Source organism: Oratosquilla oratoria, chromosome 11 (genome assembly GCF_046742065.1).
Source record: "Oratosquilla oratoria isolate Oo_2021 chromosome 11, ASM4674206v1, whole genome shotgun sequence".
NCBI classification, from domain to species: Eukaryota; Metazoa; Arthropoda; class Malacostraca; order Stomatopoda; family Squillidae; genus Oratosquilla; species Oratosquilla oratoria.
In genome coordinates, this window is record NC_134787.1 from 69,033,638 (window position 1) to 69,053,637 (window position 20,000).

The window sequence follows — 20,000 nt, forward strand, 5'->3', positions numbered from 1 at the left end:
TATAATATATAATGCACATACACACACATACACATAAAAACACACAAGGAAGTGCAGAAATATCCATTTAAAAAGCAAATCCTATTTTTTCTGAAAATAAAAAGAAAAAATAAGCAGAAAAACTTAATAAAACATGAAATATGACAATTCATTCAAATGGCTTTAAAGATTGAAGGTTATCAAGACCTTACACAAAGGTAAAAGTAAACACCCTTCAAACTATATAACACCTGGAATGATCAAGTGCCACCAGGAAACATTATATTCAACAAAAGTATAGCATCACTTTTGCAATGCTTTACAAATTGTTTAGTTAAGAATGCTTCTTTTTTGCACAAGTGACTATAAAGCTAGATTTCTAATGGAACATACAATTCCTTCTTTACTTATGGAACTTAATTAGGTACAAGTAATTATTATTTTTTTTTTATATGAACACTTATCAGAGGATAATCAAATAATTTGACAGAAAAGCAAAATAAATTCACAAAACTTAAAAGTAGTTTAATTTTAAAAAAGCACCAACATCATTATAAACAACTATCTAATTACTGTATAACCGCTTACACAAAAGTTGAACTAGGAGATATTATACTGGTTACAAAGGGGAAAATTACACTGCTAAACTAGATCTTTAAAAGAAAATACATCAAATACAGAATATACATCAAAGTTTCCTACATCACCTATAAATGGAGGAGTTAAGCAAGCAGGAGAAAAGTATTACCTGGGAAAACTTAATATCACTACAGCTTTACAAATAAAATCTTGTAGTAATACAACTAGAAGAAAGCTGCTCTAAGGAATCACATCTGGTGAAGAAGGTGACTAGCAGGGTACATAATGATCATGTTTTCTTTTGAAATATTACAGTACTATACGAGGTTTTCACAAGGTTGTGGGTGCACAAGATTTTTCATATCACTGATGTTCATGCATCTTTCATACGCGCAATGGTCAAGTCAGACTAGGTTCATGCGAGGATGGATGATGCGTAAACTGCCACTGACATGAAAACTCTCTTTATATGAAGACTTTGTGTGAATTGTCTGACATCCTTCCCGACATCACTGACATGCCAACCAAGAGGATCGCACTTGCATGAGAAAATCCCATTTCACATGGCAAGATACATTATTGCAAAAAGCTATGTTAGGTTTGCTCAATAATAAAAGGAAACAAAAATGGAAAAATAAAAGTCAAGCTCTACTTTTGGAAATTATAAATAATACTTCCATGCTATACAATGTGTTGGTACACAAAGTGTGAAGTCAATATATGAAAACAAAATATGTTTGACTCAAGGCAAGGGTGAGTATACTGCTACAGTGTTTGGTGCTTTGTCATGCCAGATCCAAATGAACAATCAGCAGAGCAGAGGACCTACAGAATTAGCCTTGAATAACCTGGCCGCATGATGCCAAGTCCCCTCTCTCTCTCCTCTCTAGCCCTGTCTAGTCAGAAGCAAGGGCTATTGCTTGTTCCAAAGAAGTAGGAGAAGAGGAGGGTGAGTTGGTGATGGAGGAGGAGGAGGAGGAATCTGGCTAGTAATAACTGCTCCGGTGTTGGTGCAACGCCTGTGGTAAAACACCACTGTCTTAGAATCTTGTCTCAATGCTTCACCTGAACACATTCCACATGCTGTACCCCTAAACCAAAGAAGCCTCAAATTGAGAAGACTGACTGTATATATGACAAATGCTTGTGATTCTGTGAGTTATGAGTGGTTGGCATTGCTTCTAGGTTGAGGTGATACCATCAAAATCTAGTCACCTTCCAAAGCAGGCAGTTAAATAATTATTGTTAGTACAGTTACAAAGCTGTTTCCTTTTTCTTTTACCTTTATGAGAAACTAAAACTAGCAATATTCAAAACCTTGCTAAACCTGGATTACAATTTCTACTCTGAGCATTGTTTATATTTCATAATGAAAAGCAAAGTAAGCTCTATCATTCAGCACTGTGGGGGTTGGGTGCATGCTAAAGAGCCATCAGAGATTCATTACTACATTCTTTCTAAGTTTTGTTGTGGCAAATACCATACTATTTCATTCAGCCTGGTGGCCCAACTGATCTCATTCTGACCAGATTCTACTTTTTATGTTTAATACTCAGGATCAGTAACATGTTATTGCAAAACTACACAAGTGTCTGAATAATAATAATAATTATTATTATTATTTTGCACTTAATTGATAAAGTAAAGCAGCCTTGCTGTGGATGTGCTGTGTCCTGCTACATTGTTTCTGACCCAGGGCAGTGGGTGGGATATGGGGGCAACCTGTCATCCAAGAGGAGCTAAGATGAGAGGGGGGAAGGGGTGGTGGATGGGAGTGGAATGGGTGGGAATGAAATGCTTGGGAGTGGGTATATGCCTTTTGATTTGGCTGCCTCTGTGGTAAGGGGGAAAAAGCCCTTGGTATATATAGATATAGATAAATCACTTCGCATGGTTTAAGCAGAAAGGCATTAAAGGAATGAGTGTGATAGGAGTACAAAGGGTGAGGACATTCTCACACACCAAGCCATTTTGTTTTGTGAGTAAATGCTAACAAGCTGGAGGAGAGTTTTGCCCTAAGTTTCCTAACAGCAAAGTTGTAACTCCAATGTAGCAAGTGGTAATCCTTGAATCCTTCCATAGTCCTCTCTGGGAAGATATGCTGGAATACTGTTTGTGTTGTATTAGTATGGACTGGTTTCTATTTCATCAGCTTGTAGGAGGAGGAACAGAGGAACAGCTGTTAGCTCTCCTTGTGTGAAAAAGTGGAAAGTAAGACAGAGTAGTTCAAAGTGATAGAGACAAGGATTGGACCTGGTCCACAGACCATGACCCAGCTCCTAAGGATTGCACCTCTAGATGAAAGTGAGGGCTGAAAGGATCTATAAACAATTCTATCAACCTCACACTACCACCGCAAGCAGGCTTCCATCACTGATCCCATGTGTCTGAGCTTGCTGAACCCGAGCATTGATGAAATCTATCAATATTTACCCCCAATAAATCCTGCATGTACAAAATTTTGTTTGAGACAATATCACCCAAAGAAACAGATTTCTTTCTAATTACATTTTGTGGTCAAAACCTCATGACTCTAAAATTTTTCTCTCTTTTTTTTCAACTAATCTTGTAACCAGTCAATCTTTATGATTGTTAGTTATATCTGCTCTCCTACTTACATAATTTTGAAATTCATCAATTTTATGACAGAATAAGTGATAAATTTTCAATAGAAGAAGTCCCAGTTTTCCACATACAAATAGCCAATCTGAATTAATGTGATCTCATTATATTGATCATATATTTTGTACAAACACTAATGTGGCTTTATGCTTGTATAATAAAATTCATTTCCTACAATAATTAAAATTTTATTCAGATAAAGAATAAGTATAATAAAGCTATTCTGCTGGTAACATTAATAACTATGCTTTTTAATAGTGTGTACACTGAAGAGCCACCAACCACAATACAAAGGGGAAGTAAAGAGCTTCTGCACTCCTCTATGTGCTACTATTCGTACATTCTCCACTCCTTCACTAATCACTATAACGGGTAACAGAATCCATGCTTACCCAAAATAAGGGTCATACTCCCTCATTATAGAATAAATTAAGTTACTGTCCTTATTAGCTTCCATAGGTGGTAAGTCATTAAATGTCATGAGGTATTTGACATGCTATGTCCCCTCTCTTTAAAGATATTAAGCACAGCTTTTCAAAGGATGTATGAAAAGTACACAAATTTTTCTATTAGTGTCCCGATATTTATAAATTATTTCACAGATGAGTTATAAGATTAGAAATATTGATGATTACTTAAACCAACCAACTATAAATTAAAGTGAACTCGTGTCAAGTCTTTCAAATAAAAAAATAAAAAAATTGTAGAATTTTAGCATATCTTGAATCTTTTTCATTATGTGTAGTAATGTAAAAATACTATATCATAATTCATTACAAGTTTTAGTGATGGTGTATTTCCCAAGATAACATAATTCTTTACCATTATATATTTTCAATAGGAATTAATGATAACCTACATGTGATTGTTCTGCAAGATGGACAGCAACGCTGATCATTTTCAAAACCCATCAACCTCCTCAATTCCATCAGGATGTGCAGCCCTGAGAAGTTGACACTCAGTCTCTGGACTCTGCCCAAAAATCTCTCTACCAAATTCAACTATTTTTTTTTACACTTTTTCATATATGGGAAGTTGACAATCAGCAGCTGCTCCCCTTTCCCTATCCATTTCAGCCAGATTTTGAAACAGTACCACACTATTACACCACAGTCTGGAGTCTCTTCCCAGAGAGATCTGTAGGAGGGCCCAAGGACCTCTGCCAGCCACTGTGGGGCTGTGAATTTTCCACTTATTGAAACTCGAGGTGTTTAATTAATATATATATTTTTTATAAATATCCACTGCCTATATAATACAGTAGTTGAATATTAGAGCTTCTTGTGATAATATGATAACAGCTTGTAACTGAGTAATTACACCGAAACCAAGATGTTCCCAAGCTAGAAAAAACACTGAATTTTTGCCATTACAACACCAGTAAATCAGCTACATGGTGACACTTTAATAAAGCAAGAGAGTGTTAAGATGTAATCACTTCAATCTACTAAAATTGTCACATTTCAGAAAGATAAGCCTTAAAAAATACAGTCCTCCCTAAGAAGACTATTTTTCCATAGCCCCCATATCAAATCTTTTACTACTCTTGGAAAACTTCAATTATTAATAGTCTAAGAAAAAGTCTGAGAGTAGAAACAGTGCTCACTAAAACTCAGTATAATTCATATGAAGAGTTAAACTAATGTTACAGCAAATCACAGTTTCCAATGTAAAAGAAGATATGACTGCCATTTACTGGGATTTAAAAGAACTCAATTTTATTTGTTAGAAATATATTAGTAATATCAGAAAATATCTATTTACAGTTCACTTCTCCTTCTTGTTTAACAGCTAACCATGCTTTATTTACAGCCATAGATTAACACCATGCAGAAATATAGGTTCAACATTTCCCTGTCACATTCTTTAAGACATACAACATAAAAATTTTCAGAAATAGATATTATCTTGAAAAGTTGTCTAATCCTTGAGAGGAAACAGATAAACTAGCTTATGTTATGGTAGGAAGGGTAAGCAGAGTATATGCCTGCCCCCATTAAAGGTTATGAAAATGTTAACAAGTATCTAAGACCAATATTCAACATGTTATCAATGTGTGCCTATCTTAAAATTTACATCCCTTCATATTTGATAATCCTACGGAAAAATTAAAGGTAAATATATAGTAACCTTTTAGATAGGAGATACACTGGTTCTACAACATTGGTTTCTAAAGAAGTGAAGATGTATAGCTACCATATTTTTCAACATTATCATTTTCTAGTAAACATTAGGTAGATATTATATCATGCAAATTCCTTGATGTACTCAAGGTCTCAATTGGTTAGGAGCCTCTCTCTGATAAATTGCCTTTAAACTACTTGACAGTCTATCAGGCACTCTTCTCAAAGCCAAGGGAAATTTTAACTCCCACATTGTAGAAGGCTATTTCAAGGCCATTTGTTGGAGATGAAAAATATAAATTTCAATAACATGGTATGAAGCCATACAAAGCTAAATTTAACAGGTCATTTAAGGATGTTAATCTATGAATAAAACCAATTCCTTATCATCATAAATTCAAGGATGAGATTTATCTTATAGCGTATATACTTTGTAACAACTTCAGACTACATCCACCCTTCTTTAATGGATATTTCAGACAGGGATTACTGCACACATGCTTTTCAGGAATATAAACAGATAATTTTGATTTGTAGCTTACCTTCTACTTTTGTAAAATGATTACTAAATCACTTTATGAGCATTCCCATCATTTATGTGAAAAGTACTTTATCTGATGTTTGTTTACCTAACAATAAAGAAACTTTACATGCAAAAGAATAAAATAAAAAATAAACAAGTAAATACACTTTGAACACAAAAGCTTTGGAACACCTTTGGACATGACCACACCAATGGAAAATGTAAACAACAACAGTGGTGTAGCTTGCACTGAATGCTATAGTTTCATGAAAAGTATGGTGTAAGTGAAATCATGTAAGTTTGTACCATCCCTTAATTTGCCCCCCAGGAAATACATACATACAGGTAAATATACCAAAGGCTTTCTTCCCCCTTACATGGGAGGTAGCCAAAAAACAAAGGCATAGAAACCACTCCAACCCATTCCATCCCCTACATACTCCACTCCCCTCTACCCTCTTCCCTCCCTCTTATCTTGGCACCTCCTGGATGACTGGTCATCCCTGCATCTTGTCCACTGCCCTAGGTCAGAAGCAGTGTCACAAGACACAGCACATCCACAGGAGATGGGAGAACAAATTATGGGTAGTACTTACTTCCATTATCTTGCAACTTAATGCACCATGGTCAACACAAAACCGGTGTTCAGGGCAAGCAATTTGTATAACAAAGGTTGCTGACATCACTGGCATCAAGGTACACATTAATGTAAAAATATAATATTTACATATTATTATTTGCATGTGTGTGCCTGACTCCTTGCTGCAGTGCCAGCAACCTTTTCCTGCCACTTTTGCTGGTGTAACTCCATCACTTGACTTATTATTAAGTTTCCATATCTTATGCAACAATGGATGTATAACAGCTTCCATATAAAACTATTCTAATCTTATCAATAGTGTCTTCAATCAAAAAACTAGACCAATCTCTACAAACAATAAGCTAAAACACTAAAACCAAATCTTTAGAATGAACCAACATGTGACTGAAAATATGATACCATGTAATGAGCACCCAACATAATACCTGTGAAATAAACTCTAAACTGACAAAAATGAAACCAGAGCACCCATGTTCCAGTGAATTACTTTGGGCAAATAAGCAGTGAACAAATCTAATCACTTTCAAGGAAATATGCACATTGCCATATGCCACATCAACATATATTTTTTCTCAGTGAACCAGCATTTTTATCCTTATGGACAATATCATGCCACCAACAAAAGATATACGATGTCAGTTTAGTTACTAAGAAGTGGGTATATATGAAAAGATACTTGTCTTATACCATGAATGCTTATGTCTTGTATAAAGGTTTAATATTTGGGGGCAATAAGAGCCTGGAAAGGAATCCTGTCTCCTGTAGAAGGATGTGGAGGGATGATAGCAGTAGTACGAGGGAGCTTCAAAAAGTTCATGGAAAAAGTCCATAACTAAAATTTATATGAAAAGAATTTGATTTTATCACACCTGGACATTCTTGTACCAAAGTGTTATAAGTTAAAATACAAACCCATAAATGCAGGTAATGATGCATTGCTGCCAGTTGGAAGTTAGACACTATTCAAGCAACATGGAATCCACCAAATTGAGGCCAGGACTATCATTAAATTCATGGTGAAAGTCAGTTGGGAGAATATGCAAATCATTGACGCTCTGAAACAAGTTTATGGTGACAATGCCTCAAAGAAATTAACAACATACAAATGGATAAGTCTGTTCAGAAGTGGAAGAAACAAAATTGAAGATGAGCCCCACAGTGGCAGGCCATCAACGTCAGTTTGTGAGAAAAACATTGATGCTGTCCATAACATGATTAAAAAGAATAGACAAATAACCACTGAATCAGTAGCAGATACACTCAACATCTCTGTGGGTACTGCACACACAATTCTGGTAAAGAGTTTGGGGCTAAGCAAGCTTTTTGTTTAATGGGTCCCTAGGTTGTTGCGCCCAGATCAGCAGCAAACAAGCACAGATCTTTCAATGAAATTTTTTATCAAGTGGGATGAAGACTCTAAAGCTTTACTGCAGAGAATGGTGACAGGGGATGAAACTTGGCTCTATCAGTATGATCCCGAGGACAAAATTCAACCAAAGTGGTGGCTGCCCTGGGTGGAAGTGGACCAGTCAAAGCAAAATCTGAGCATTGAAGTGGAAAAGTCATGGCCATTGTCTTCTGGGATTTAGAAGAGATTTTGCTGGTTGGCTTCCTCGAGAACAAGAAAACAATTACATCTACTTATTATGAATGCGTTTTGAGAAAACTGTCCAAAAGTCTTGGAAAAACGCCCTGGAAACCTGCATCATGTCCTCTTCACCACGACAATGCACGCGCTAACGGTGCTCAGCAGACAAGAGTTGTGCTACATGAATTTCGATGGGAAATCATCCAACATCCTCCTTACAGCCTCGATTTAGCCCCATTCAACTTCTTTGTTTCCAAACTTAAGAAAATAATGGAAAGGTACCAATTTTCCATCAGTTGAAGATGTAAAAAGAGCTGCTTTGACATGGTTCAGATCACATGATCCTCAGTTCTACTCAGACGGACTTCGAGGCTTGTATTAACGTTTGCAGAATTTTATTGAATTTAATGGAGCATATGTTGAAAAATAAACATTATAACTGAAACAATTTTTTTATATTTTCCTTTTTCCATGAACTTTTTGAAGCCCCCTCGTAGTGCTGTTCTATCTAAAATCAGGCATAGTGAGACTGTTGTTTGATGAGGTATGTTGAAAAGTCCAAGGTTGTTGCAAGGGATTGTGATAGTCTGTTGCAGGCAGCTGAGTGAAGGCATCAAAGGAGACTGATGGTGCATCTTGAGTTGCCTGGTTGGCTCACTTGATGCCAGGAATACAAATACAAGATGACACCCAGCTAAAGTGTACAAGTTTAAAACAACTGGAGAAGACCTGAATGATCTATGAGCAGATTCTATGGATCAATGGGTGGCAGGATTGGGGGGGTTGGAAAGTGTTCTAAGGTATTTCATGAGCTCAAGATGATTATATAGTGTGTGGGAGGAGAGTTGTGAATAGGGTATAGGGTGACAAAGATAGCAAAATGCTTGGAGGCAAAAGACTAAGGCAAAAGAGGGAGGTGATTAGAAAGACATCAGTTTTCTAGTGCAGATGGCAAGTCTGCCATTCTCATCTCATATGGATAGACAGTACAGGCTGAAAGAGTGTGAATGATTGGGCTAATAGGGAACTCTTGATGTGGTAGAGGTATTTTAGTGATGTCAAAGAATGATGGACATTTATGGGAGTTCACACTTTCTAAATATAGGCTTTTCACTGGGGTGCTGAAGAAGACACCTGTGCTGAACTGTAGATCATGAGAACATATGGGGTCTAATATTTGGTGGAAGCTGTGGGCATTCTTAATCAAATTTACTTTGTATGAGGGTGTAGTAGAGATTTCAAAAGGCAAACATGTATTTGGAGGCAGGATGCCTCTAGATGCTTTAGATGGGGTATCCAAGTGAGATGATGGCCAAAGATCAGACCCAAAAACTGAGTCAGTTCAGTCACTAGGAAGATATCCTAGTTGTATTGGTGTATCCTTGTAGTAGCAACATCTACTGAAGTTCATGGTTACTATTTTGAAGTAAAAAATTGGAACCTGTGGTCTTCAGCCCACTGCTTTACATGAGACACAGTTCCTTGGTGAAGGTAACTTGTGGGCAAGGTGAATTCCAGAGCAGAATTGGACTAAATCATCTAAGTATAAGCTAGCAGTAATTTCATGGGAAATTTCTTTGGTGAAGTCATGAAATACTTTAGTGAAAAAAAGAATGCTAGGGGCACTTCCTTGGGGAACTTCTTAGTATTAATGTTTCACTGACAATGATCACCAGGGACAATATCACACCAAAAAGGTGTAGCCATAGAGGTGGTAAAAGAAAGATTTAAAGAGGGCAGCAGGGAACAGGGATAATTGATATTAAAAGTGATCAGCATTCTTTTTTTAAAGGAAATTAGCTGCCAGTCTTAAAAGATTACTACATGATTGGTTCACATGGATGTCACGAAAGTCCCTAAAACAGTGACTGCAAAAAACATGCAGTCATTACCCCATGATGGGCTGGGGGTATCCAAGTTGAATATATGAAGACAGGGTTGTTCCTATCCATACTTGAAAAGTTCATGGGGATATGAATTGGGAGGCAAAGACAGGTAAAACTCCATGAAAGCCTAGGAGGAAGAGTTTACATTGGATCAACCACTTCCATGCCTTATGCCTTTTGGAAAGAAAGAGAGAGAGAAAGAGAGAGAGAGAGAGAGAGAAAGAGAGAGAGAGAGAAATGCTGCACAGATGTTATTTGTTCACAAATGAAGTATGAATTGTTTTCATTTGCATTGGATTATCTGTAGTGCTACAGCTGTTCTGAGGCTTGTTTGGGGGGATGATACATGAGAATGTCATTCCAGTTGCCAAGAGAGTTTGCAGAGGCAATTTGTGCGGGCAAATAGATGGAAGCTGTTTGGAGAAGTTCTGTCTTGCCTTAGTCTGGGGAAAGGGAGAATGATAACTTCTCTCCAAGTGGTTAGGAAAGTACCTTTCTCACCCGACACCTTGTAGGGTAATCCCTGTCAGCTAGCAGGTCTCATCCCAACAATTTTTCTCCATTCCTCCCTATTTTGATATATTTCCTCTTCTTCCACCATTTGCAGATCTTTCTAGCACTTCCCCCAAAATGTCACTCAATCTCTTTGCTGGGTCTACCAATCAGTCTTCTTATGTTAGGCTTCCAAGTCAGTGCTTGTCTTGGCAGTATCTCTTGGTCCATTCTCATTACATGTCTGTACCACCTAAGTCTGTTTGTTTCTATGATTTCTATAATATTTGTTATTCCAAGTTCCTCCCTTATTTGTGTATTTCTGATTCCATCCATTTTTGTCACCTCTTTTATACTTCTAAGCATTTTCATCTTTGCTACTCCCAGTTTTGACTTAGTTTTATTGTAAGTGACCATGCTTATGATCCATATATTAGAGCTGGTCTATTGTATTATACATTATGATTTTGCATTTAACTGGTATATTTTTGTCCTTAACCACTTCGGTACAATGATGCCTATGTATGCGTCATGAGGTACACGAGGATGCCGGCATCTTGCTTATATATTTTTTTTGTAGTTGTACATTAGTTACCCTCGGATTCTGTGAACTGGTTTGATCACATTTTCTATGTTTATTATTACTCAAAGTAAAAGAGAAAGAGTAATACAAGAGTGACTTTATATTTTATAATACAAGTACTGTGATGCAAATTACATATGGCAACCAATGCTGCGAGTGAGAATTTGAGTTGTACTGAAGTGGTTAGTAAGTGGGTACAATGCACAAAGGTTTTGGTTATTCATTTATTCTATTAATAGTTTCAATTTCTTGTCTGTTCTCATCTATCTTACTCCCAAACACTGAAAATTTGTGACCTGCCTCAGCCTTCCATTTACATTACTTATATTTGGTTATTCATTTTTTCTACTGATGTTCATTACTTCTGTTTTAGTGACATTAATTTTCATCCCCTTTTCAGTCATCACTATATCCCATCTATCTATTGCTTCCTGCAGCTCACATTCAGTGTTACATATTATTGCAATATCATCCGCGTAAGCGAAAGTATGTCTGTCATTGTTTTCATTAATTTCCTTCATACATCTACCTATATTTGGTTGAAAAGTTTTGGTATAAAAATGTTGTTGATGGATGTCGATGTCATATCATACAGTGTATGCTGTTTGAGCTATTGTTTTGCAGCTGGAAAGGAAGGGCCCTATTCTGTTTCTGTAAGCAAATGATTAGTTTTGGAAGAAGTGAGATTTAAAGTCTAGTGGTGGTGACCTGACCTGACCTAACCAGATTGGTTTGATTGTTAATATAGAGGATAGGGGTGAAAATATTAAGACGATTAGTTTAAAAAGAATTGTACTTTTCCATATTTTGATAATGGAAATTTGGGTGGTAAATGATGATAGTGATATTACAGGAGGTACCAAAGCCACTCCAAGAGAATGCCTACACACAGAAACCAAAATTGTCCACATAGAATATCACATGAAAATGACAGGCACACAGTTCTATGCAAGAGCCCTCAACACTACTAATCAATCTCATTGCATAAGACAAGTACAACCGACTGAATACAATAAAACACTACACCAGCAGCATACTACTTGAACATCTACAACAAACTTTCACCTGCACCACACAATACATCCATATAAAAACACATTCAAGCTCAGATCACAAAACAAGTACTACAAAACTAATCACCAAACACCCTTTTCCATCAAACCCCACTAGACACTATCCCCCCCCCCAAAAAAAAACTCTCAAAACAAGCAAGAACTACACTTGCACAAATACATTCCAGTTGCCATCCAGTACTAAGACCATACCAACACGAAGTAGGCATGGCTACAGAAACAAACTGCCCCAGATGCAACCATCACACAGAAGACATTGACTGCCTCATCTTATACTGCCCTACCATAGCCATACATAGACAATCACACAATATTTCTTCCTTGAGTGACTTGTGGACCAATCTGGTGGCTGTTCTTGGCTACTTGGGTGCAGTCCTCTACAAGAGAGACCTGGGACAATGGACTGAATGCCTCATTGATCATTATGCATGACATATCACTCAGTGGGTATATGCTCTTACTTTTTCTGAGAGAATAGTTTTCTAAAGTTGGGTTTTGAGGGCACCAAAAGGATGTTTTCTTTGTTCTATGAGTTGCGACACAATCTACATTCCACCAGGGAATCAAGTGTTGAGAAGTGAGTGGTGAAGCATTTGGGAATAAAAGGAGTGCTGATGATGTTATGTGATTTGTGAGACAGGTTAGTACAGTGTCAATTGTTGATAAGTCTCCAACAGTTTTAGAGATGCATGATACTGGTTACAATGGTTTTCTAGTTTGCACAGTGAAGGACCCATCAGGGTTAAAGGAGATAGATGGGAGCCTGTGAGGGATGTACAGAGGTGTGGGAAGTGGTCACCCTAATGTCAGTCTGACCATTCAAAATCAATTTGAAGTTTAGATATACACAGACTGATGAACAAGTACATCAGTATTTGAAGATGAAAACCTGCAAGTTGGTTAGTGTTCAGTGATAGGGAATGAACAGTTTGCAGGGACATAATCTGTTTATCTTGTATGGTTGTATGGTGGTGTCTCCCCATAGGGGGAGTCTGGCATTAAAGTCACATTGAAGATGACAGAAGGAGGCTTGCTGACCAAGCATTTAAGAGCATCATGACTTGAGGGCAAAATCAGAAGTGAAGGCAGTTCAAGGCTACCTGATGGCAAAGAGAGTTTATAGTAATGACATACTTTAAATTCCCTGCCCCAAAAAAGTCCTCCAAAAGGACATCATTCTAGCTCTCACATGGGTCCAGAGCTTTAACAAGGATGATGCAGACAAGGTCATTATATTAAAACAGTAGGGCAGAATCCATAGTACATACATACATATACCAAAGGCTTTTACCCCCTTACAAGGGAGGTAGCCAAAAAGAAAAAGGAATAAAAACCATTCCCACCCATTCCATCCCTAATACACTCCACTCCCCTCCACCCTCCCTCTTATCTTTGCACCTCCTGGATGACAGGTCATCCCTGCATCTTGTCCACTGCCCTGGGTCAGAGGCAGTGTTGCAAGACACAGCACATCCACAGCAAGGCCGCTTCATTAAATCGGCAACCCCCCCTCTCTGTCCCCTCATGCAGAAAAAGAGAAGACGGGGAGAAATCCCTTCGGGCTGCATCAAATTTTTCTCACACATACTACCTCACCCCCCATCCCCCCACCCATTCCACCTCATGCATCACATCATCATCCATATAAAACCATTCTCCATTCACCCGTCTCCTGTCCTCTCCCGTCCTTCCTCAACAGACATTCCCCTCTTCCCCAAAGCCCCCTTCACCCCATCCATCCATTTCATCCTAGGTCATCCCATCATGTTCACTCCCTCCATACCTCTTTTACTCGTCTTTCTTCACTCATTCTTTCCATGTGTCCAAACCATCCCAATACTCTTTCATCGACCCTATCTTCCAACTCCCTTACCACCCCTGTTCTCCTCCTCACCTCCTCATTTCTCACTCTTTCCAGTCTAGTCACCCCCATCATATTTCTCAGACACCTAATCTCAAACACATTCAAACTCCTCTCTTATGTTCCATGTTTCTGCACCATACAGTGCTGTTGGCACAATCACTCCTTCATACAATCTCCTCTTAGCCTCCATTCCCAAATGTCTATTCCTCATTACACTTTTTAATCCACCAAGGCATTTACTCGCTTCTTTCAATCTACATTCTACCTCTACCCCCACTCCTCCCTTTCCTGCCACATTCACATCCAAGTATCTCAAACTATCCACTTCCTCCAGTCACTCTCCGTTAATGCTCACTTCCAGTCTGCTGCCACTTTCACCCCTTGTACATCTCATCACCTTACTTTTACCCACATTTAACTTCAACTTTCTTCTTTCACACACTCTCCCAAACTGTCACCAACTTCCTCAATCCCTCCTCTGATCCTGCCACAAGCACAGTGTCATCTGCAAACAACAGCTGGCTTCCCTCCCACTTTTCTCCATTTTCTTTAAACATCCCCAACACTGACCCACCAACCTTGCATTCACTTCTCACACCACCCCATTCATGTGTAAGTTGAACAGCCAGGGCAACATAACACATCCCTAACAAAGTCCCACCTTTACCTCAAACCATTCACTCTATTTCTAATCCTGACATATGCTTTACTACTCTCATAAAAATTCTTGACAGCTCCTAAAAGCTTTCCTCCTATTCCATATATCTGCAAAACCTCCCACAGTGCCTTCCTGTCTACCCTGTCATAAGCCTTTTCCAGATCCATAAAAGCCCAAAAAACATCCTTACCTTTTCCTATAGCTTTCTCACATGTCTTACCACAAAAATCTGATCTACACAACCTCTACCTGTCCTAAATCCACACTGTTCCTCGCCAATTACTCCCTCTGTTCCTCTCCTAATCCTCTCAATCAAGATCCTCCCATAAGCCTTCCCAACTACACTTAACAAGCTAATCCCTCTAAAACTACTACACTCACACTTGTCCAGGCCCGTGCAGAGGGGGGGGTGCTGGGGGTGCCCGAGCACCTGCCTCTTTGTCCTGTGCCCCAAAAGTGCCCTTCACAAAAATAAAAAATAAAAATTCTTACCATTCAGAAATTATGTGGAAAATGGTGTTGCACCCTACCGAATAGTTGCCAAATATGAATAATACAAAAGAGTGAAGTGCCCAATTTCCAGCCTAAAGCACCTGCCCCTTGCAATGACTGTGCACATTATTGCACTTGTCCCCTTTTCCCTTGTAAAGTGGAACTATACAGGCAATCCTCCAGTCCTCTGGCACTCTACCATCTCTCCAGCAAACATCAAATAACCTCACCAACCAGTCCACCATCACTGTACCTCCTTTTTTTAGACATTCTGCATGGCATCCATCCAGACCAGGTGCCTTACCTTCTCTCATCATCTTAACAACTGCCTTCACTTCATCCTTCCTTATTTCTCCTCCATTTTCCTCACTCATCACGGTCATTTTCTTAGCACTTCCCACTGCAACTATCTTTCCCTCCCTATCCTCCTTTACATTTAGCAACTCCCTAAAATATTCTGCCCATCTTCCCCTTACTGCCTTCTCTTCCTAGCATTTGAGAGAGGAGTGGGAAGGAGTGAAGGATAGAGTAGAACTAGTAGTGGAGGAGGAATAGGGATGGTTCAAGGAGGGAGTCACAAAGTGTGCAAAGATGGTGTGTGGAGCAAGAAGGACAGGGGGAAATAGAAGGAAGGGTAGTGAATGTTGGGATAAGGAAACAAAGAAGGCTGTAGAAGAGCAGAAGCGAGCTTTCACAGATTGGTTACAAAATAGGACAAAGGAGTCATACGAGAGGTACAAAGAAAAGAGAAGAGAAATAAAGCACAAGGTAAAGGAAGCAAAGAGGAGAGCAGATGTGAAATGGGGTAAGAGTATGATAGAAAATTTTTAAAGTAATAAAAAGATGTTTTGGAAAGAAATTAAGAGAGGAAGGGGGGCAAATCAAGTAGAGAAGAAAAGGTAAAAGGTGCAGATGGAGAATTCATAGTAATGGATTTAAATTGAACAAATTTAAAATGGACAAATTTAAATTTAAGAAGAATTAGAAGACTTAGTAACAATGTAGTGAGCACTGAAACTATTGGTTGTTTAAAAGGTCAAATAACTAAAAGGATGAGGTCAATAGGTGGTGATGGACATGGAACTGCCTTGTGTATGTCTTATGGTCTCTTGCAGTCTCCTCCATTCTTATATTCTTAAGTTCTCTCTGAGAGGGAGAGTTCATGTCATTAAATCAAGTAGAAGGTAAGGGGGAATGGTGTAGTAAGGTACAGAGATCAAATGGTGAGTCTGAAGTTATGTCTTTTTGATATGGGAAAACAAAGCTGATGGTAAGTTGTCATTGTTGGAAGAGTTTGCTTGCAATGGTTTGAAGGGGGCATGGAGCAATTGTTGGTTGGTTGTTATAGCACATCCTTGTTGACAATTTAGAGCTGCCTTCGTACATAATTCATATTTCATGTGTTTGTTTAGTCAAGGGTGTTTATGGTTTGATTAAGAGTCTTCTTTTTTTTATCATTCTTTATTTTATAGGAAGTTGTGAAGAGTTGAAGGAGGTATTGTAGTTTTGTCAGGATTTTGTGTACTATAATGGTATTGCTGTTTTAGGGGGTAGATGATTAAGTGGTTGTTTCTTAATGTTGTGTAAACTAAACTTTCTAGTAGCATGTATAGTACCAAGAGGGTAAAGGGGGAATATATATGTGGGAAGGAAATTTTCTGTCATGATGTGGCCATGTGAGGCAGCAATAGCCTGTCTTTCAGCATAGTGCACTTCCAAAATGTCAGTTATGTTAACATTATGTCAACCATGGATATGTGTAGGGCTCAATTGCTTTTAGGTAGTTCACTGGGTGTTGTTCAAAGCATCTTTACCACATACTTAGCATTGTTGATCAAAGGACTGAGTAACAGTGTTATTGGCAGTGGAGTAGGCATTGAAAGGGGTGGATGCCACCTTTCAACTCACTTTGTCAGCTCATTCACTGCTGGGGATGCCTACATGAGATGGTACCTAGTAGAAATGGCTGGAAATTTGGATGATCCAAGAGTGGATTTTGTAGACCAATGAATCACAGGACATGAGAGTGGGAAGTGCTTGTACAGAACTTGGTACATCTGGAACACCTATCCCTTAATTTAATGGACAAGGAGGGGGGTTATCAGTTTGTAAGTGTAATTGGGCATTATTTGTTTAGAGAGGTTTTGTCCTTTCCTGACTTAGGGCAGGGGAAGGTGATGGCTTCTATCCAGGCAATTGGGAGGATACCCTCCATATTCGGTAGAAGAGGTAAAGGCTCATGCAATTGGGTGTATATACTGAACTGTGTCTCGTCCTGGAGCAGTTTTCTCACAGTTGGAATAGAAGGCAGAAATATCTACTTCACTGGTGAACATCTGTAGTCTGGGGAGGGGAGGGGGTTTCCAAGTCTGGGAGGTGGCTGCAATTCACAGGTAGCTTTTGGGATATCAATTTGGGTCCATGATTTGTGTGGCTTAATATTATGGATAGTGTTTTAACTATTGCTTTAGCCACCTGGGGAGGTGAAAATAAGAAGGCATTTTACTGGATTATCTATTCTTTTATCCAGGAGGTGCCAAGAGGGAGGGAAGAGGGTGGAGAGAAGTGAAGTGTGATAGGGATGGGTGGGAGTGGTTTTTACGCCATTGTTTTTTGGCTACCTCCCTTATAAGGGGGAAAATGCCTTTGATGTCTTTTTTTTCTTTTTTTTTTTTTTTACTTTTTATTCTATTTTTTTCATTTGACCACTGATTTGGAAAACTGGAGGGAAATATGAAGGCATTTTATTGGATCATTTATTTTTTTACTTTTTATTTCATTTATCTTTTTATTTCATATACAATTTTCCATATTTTAGAGATAGGGGTTTGGAAGGCAATTATTGAAACACATCTGACATTAGCTTTGGCATGTTTGGCACATTTGATGGGTTTGAGCTCTTAAGTATGGAGTGTTTTGGGGTGGGTGTTTTTGGTTTGGACACATGGAAAGAATGAGTGATGAAAGGTTGGTAAAAGAGGTAGAAGCCAGAGGTGAAGGGAATGAACTTGAGGGGATGTCCAAGGTTGAGATGTATGGACAGGGTGAAGGGAGTGGTGAGCATGAGGGGAATGTCTGTTGAGCAAAGTAGGGAGGAGGCAAGATAGAGATGAGTGGAGAATGACTGTATATGGATGATACTGTTATGCAAGGAAGGGAGGGATGGGGATGGGGGGTGAATGATATTTTAACAGCCCATAGGAATTTCTCCATCTTCTCTTTTCTTCATGAGGGGATGGAGAGAACGGTTTCTGATTAAGTGAAGTGGTCTTACTGTGGATGTACTGTGTCTTGCTGCATTGTGTTTAACCCAGGGCAGTTGGTGGATGTAGGGATGACCCATCATCCATGAGAAGCTCAGGTGAGAGGGGTGGAGGGGTGGTGGGAGTAAAGGGGAAAAAGCTCTCGGTATATATATACGAGGGTAGTTCCAAAGGTAATGCCTCCTATTTTATTATTATGCACCAAGGAATCTGTAGGGATTATTTATGGCATTGTTATAATAATTGAACCTTTGCACACATAAACTGAATATTTTATCTTTCTGTTGCAAATATTGACGATGTGACAGTCTAATAAAGTAATCCCTATCATGGATGTACGTCCGAAGCAGAGATGCTTCATTGAGTTCCTCAATGCAGAAGAAGGGGAACCATTTGACATTCACGGACACTTGGTGAACGTTTACGGAGCTGAGGCACTTAATGTCAGCAATGGTAAGAGATGGGTTTGTTGATTCCAGAGTGGCGACAGAGATGTGAGTGGCAAACTGCGCTCCAGAGGACCATGCACAGGTCCTTGCTAATCGCTGGCAAAAGTTGGGATGGGGGTAGGTTATGTGGAGAAATGAATTCTGGAGCAAAAATGTTCGCTCGTTTTAATGACGTCACTCCCATCTTCATAGCTTTTCAATTTTTTGAGTTACGAGTGAAAAAATTGGAGGCATTACTTTTGGAACTACCCTCTTAGATAGATAGCATGTTTTTGGAACAATCTTCTTTGTTCTACAGGTTGTGGTACAATCTGGATTCCACTAGGGGACTGTGTGCCATAATGTAGGTGGTGAGATGTTTAAGACACAGAAGTGTTGCAGAAGTTATGTGGTTTGTGAGACAAGCCAGTGTTATTTCAACTGGTGGGTAATCTTCTATTGTTCTGGTTGTAATGGTGCTGTTTGAGAAGTTTTCCAGTTTGCTTGGGAAAGGGACCATCAAGGTTGAGGAATTAGGGGAGGGGCCTGTAAAGTGTGTAGGGGGAAGTGGGAAAAAATCTTTATGGTGTAGGTCTGGTATTAGTGACCATTCGCAGTCTGAGATTTTGTGTGTATACAGGTCAATGGATGTGTGGACTGCTGTTTGAAGGTGAAAGACTGTAGGTTGGTTTGTATTGTATTGTGATAGCAAGAGGTTTCTTAGAAGGGAGGACATTAGTTTGCCTCATGAGATTGCAGTGGTGGTGTCTCCTCCAAGGGTGTCCTGCATTAAAGTCTCCAAATGATGGGGGTTAGCTGAGTAAGATCTAATAGTCAGGCCAGAGTTTCTGTTACTTATTATAGGGCTTGAATCAAGTACACATGGTACCTGTTCCAACCCCCAGCCCACTGCACCACTGGCAAGTGTTTATATGGTAACATTTTCTGATAGGGAGGAGTGAGTATTAAGAGCAGGTGGTTTTTGGGTGATGTAGAAAAGTTTTGGATGCAGTGGCTTACAGTGTAAAGGATGATGATGAGGTACCTAGACAGATATGGCCTGCTGTCCCTCGTCATTTGCCTAGGGTGAAATCATGGAGATGGAATGGGGTGGAGAGGGGGTGGGGGTTGGTTAGGTATGTGGTATACACATTTAGGTGAGGGTGTGGAAGTGACTAATTATGTTCCTTGTGAACCGATTGTCAGGTTTACATTACTAGAGAAGGATGCATATTTTCCCAGTTTG

The 20,000-nt window shown here is 38.9% G+C and overlaps 1 protein-coding gene across 2 annotated transcripts in view; it reads right to left on the minus strand.

The window, feature by feature from the left end:
* Positions 1-20,000, minus strand: part of LOC143029913 (plasminogen receptor (KT)-like) — a gene marked incomplete at its 5' end in the record, with an annotated part of 38,298 nt that overhangs the window by 3,900 nt on the left and 14,398 nt on the right. The window contains 1 exon segment of one of the 2 annotated variants that reach the window (XR_012966892.1): positions 1,388-1,577. 2 annotated transcript variants of the gene reach the window in all.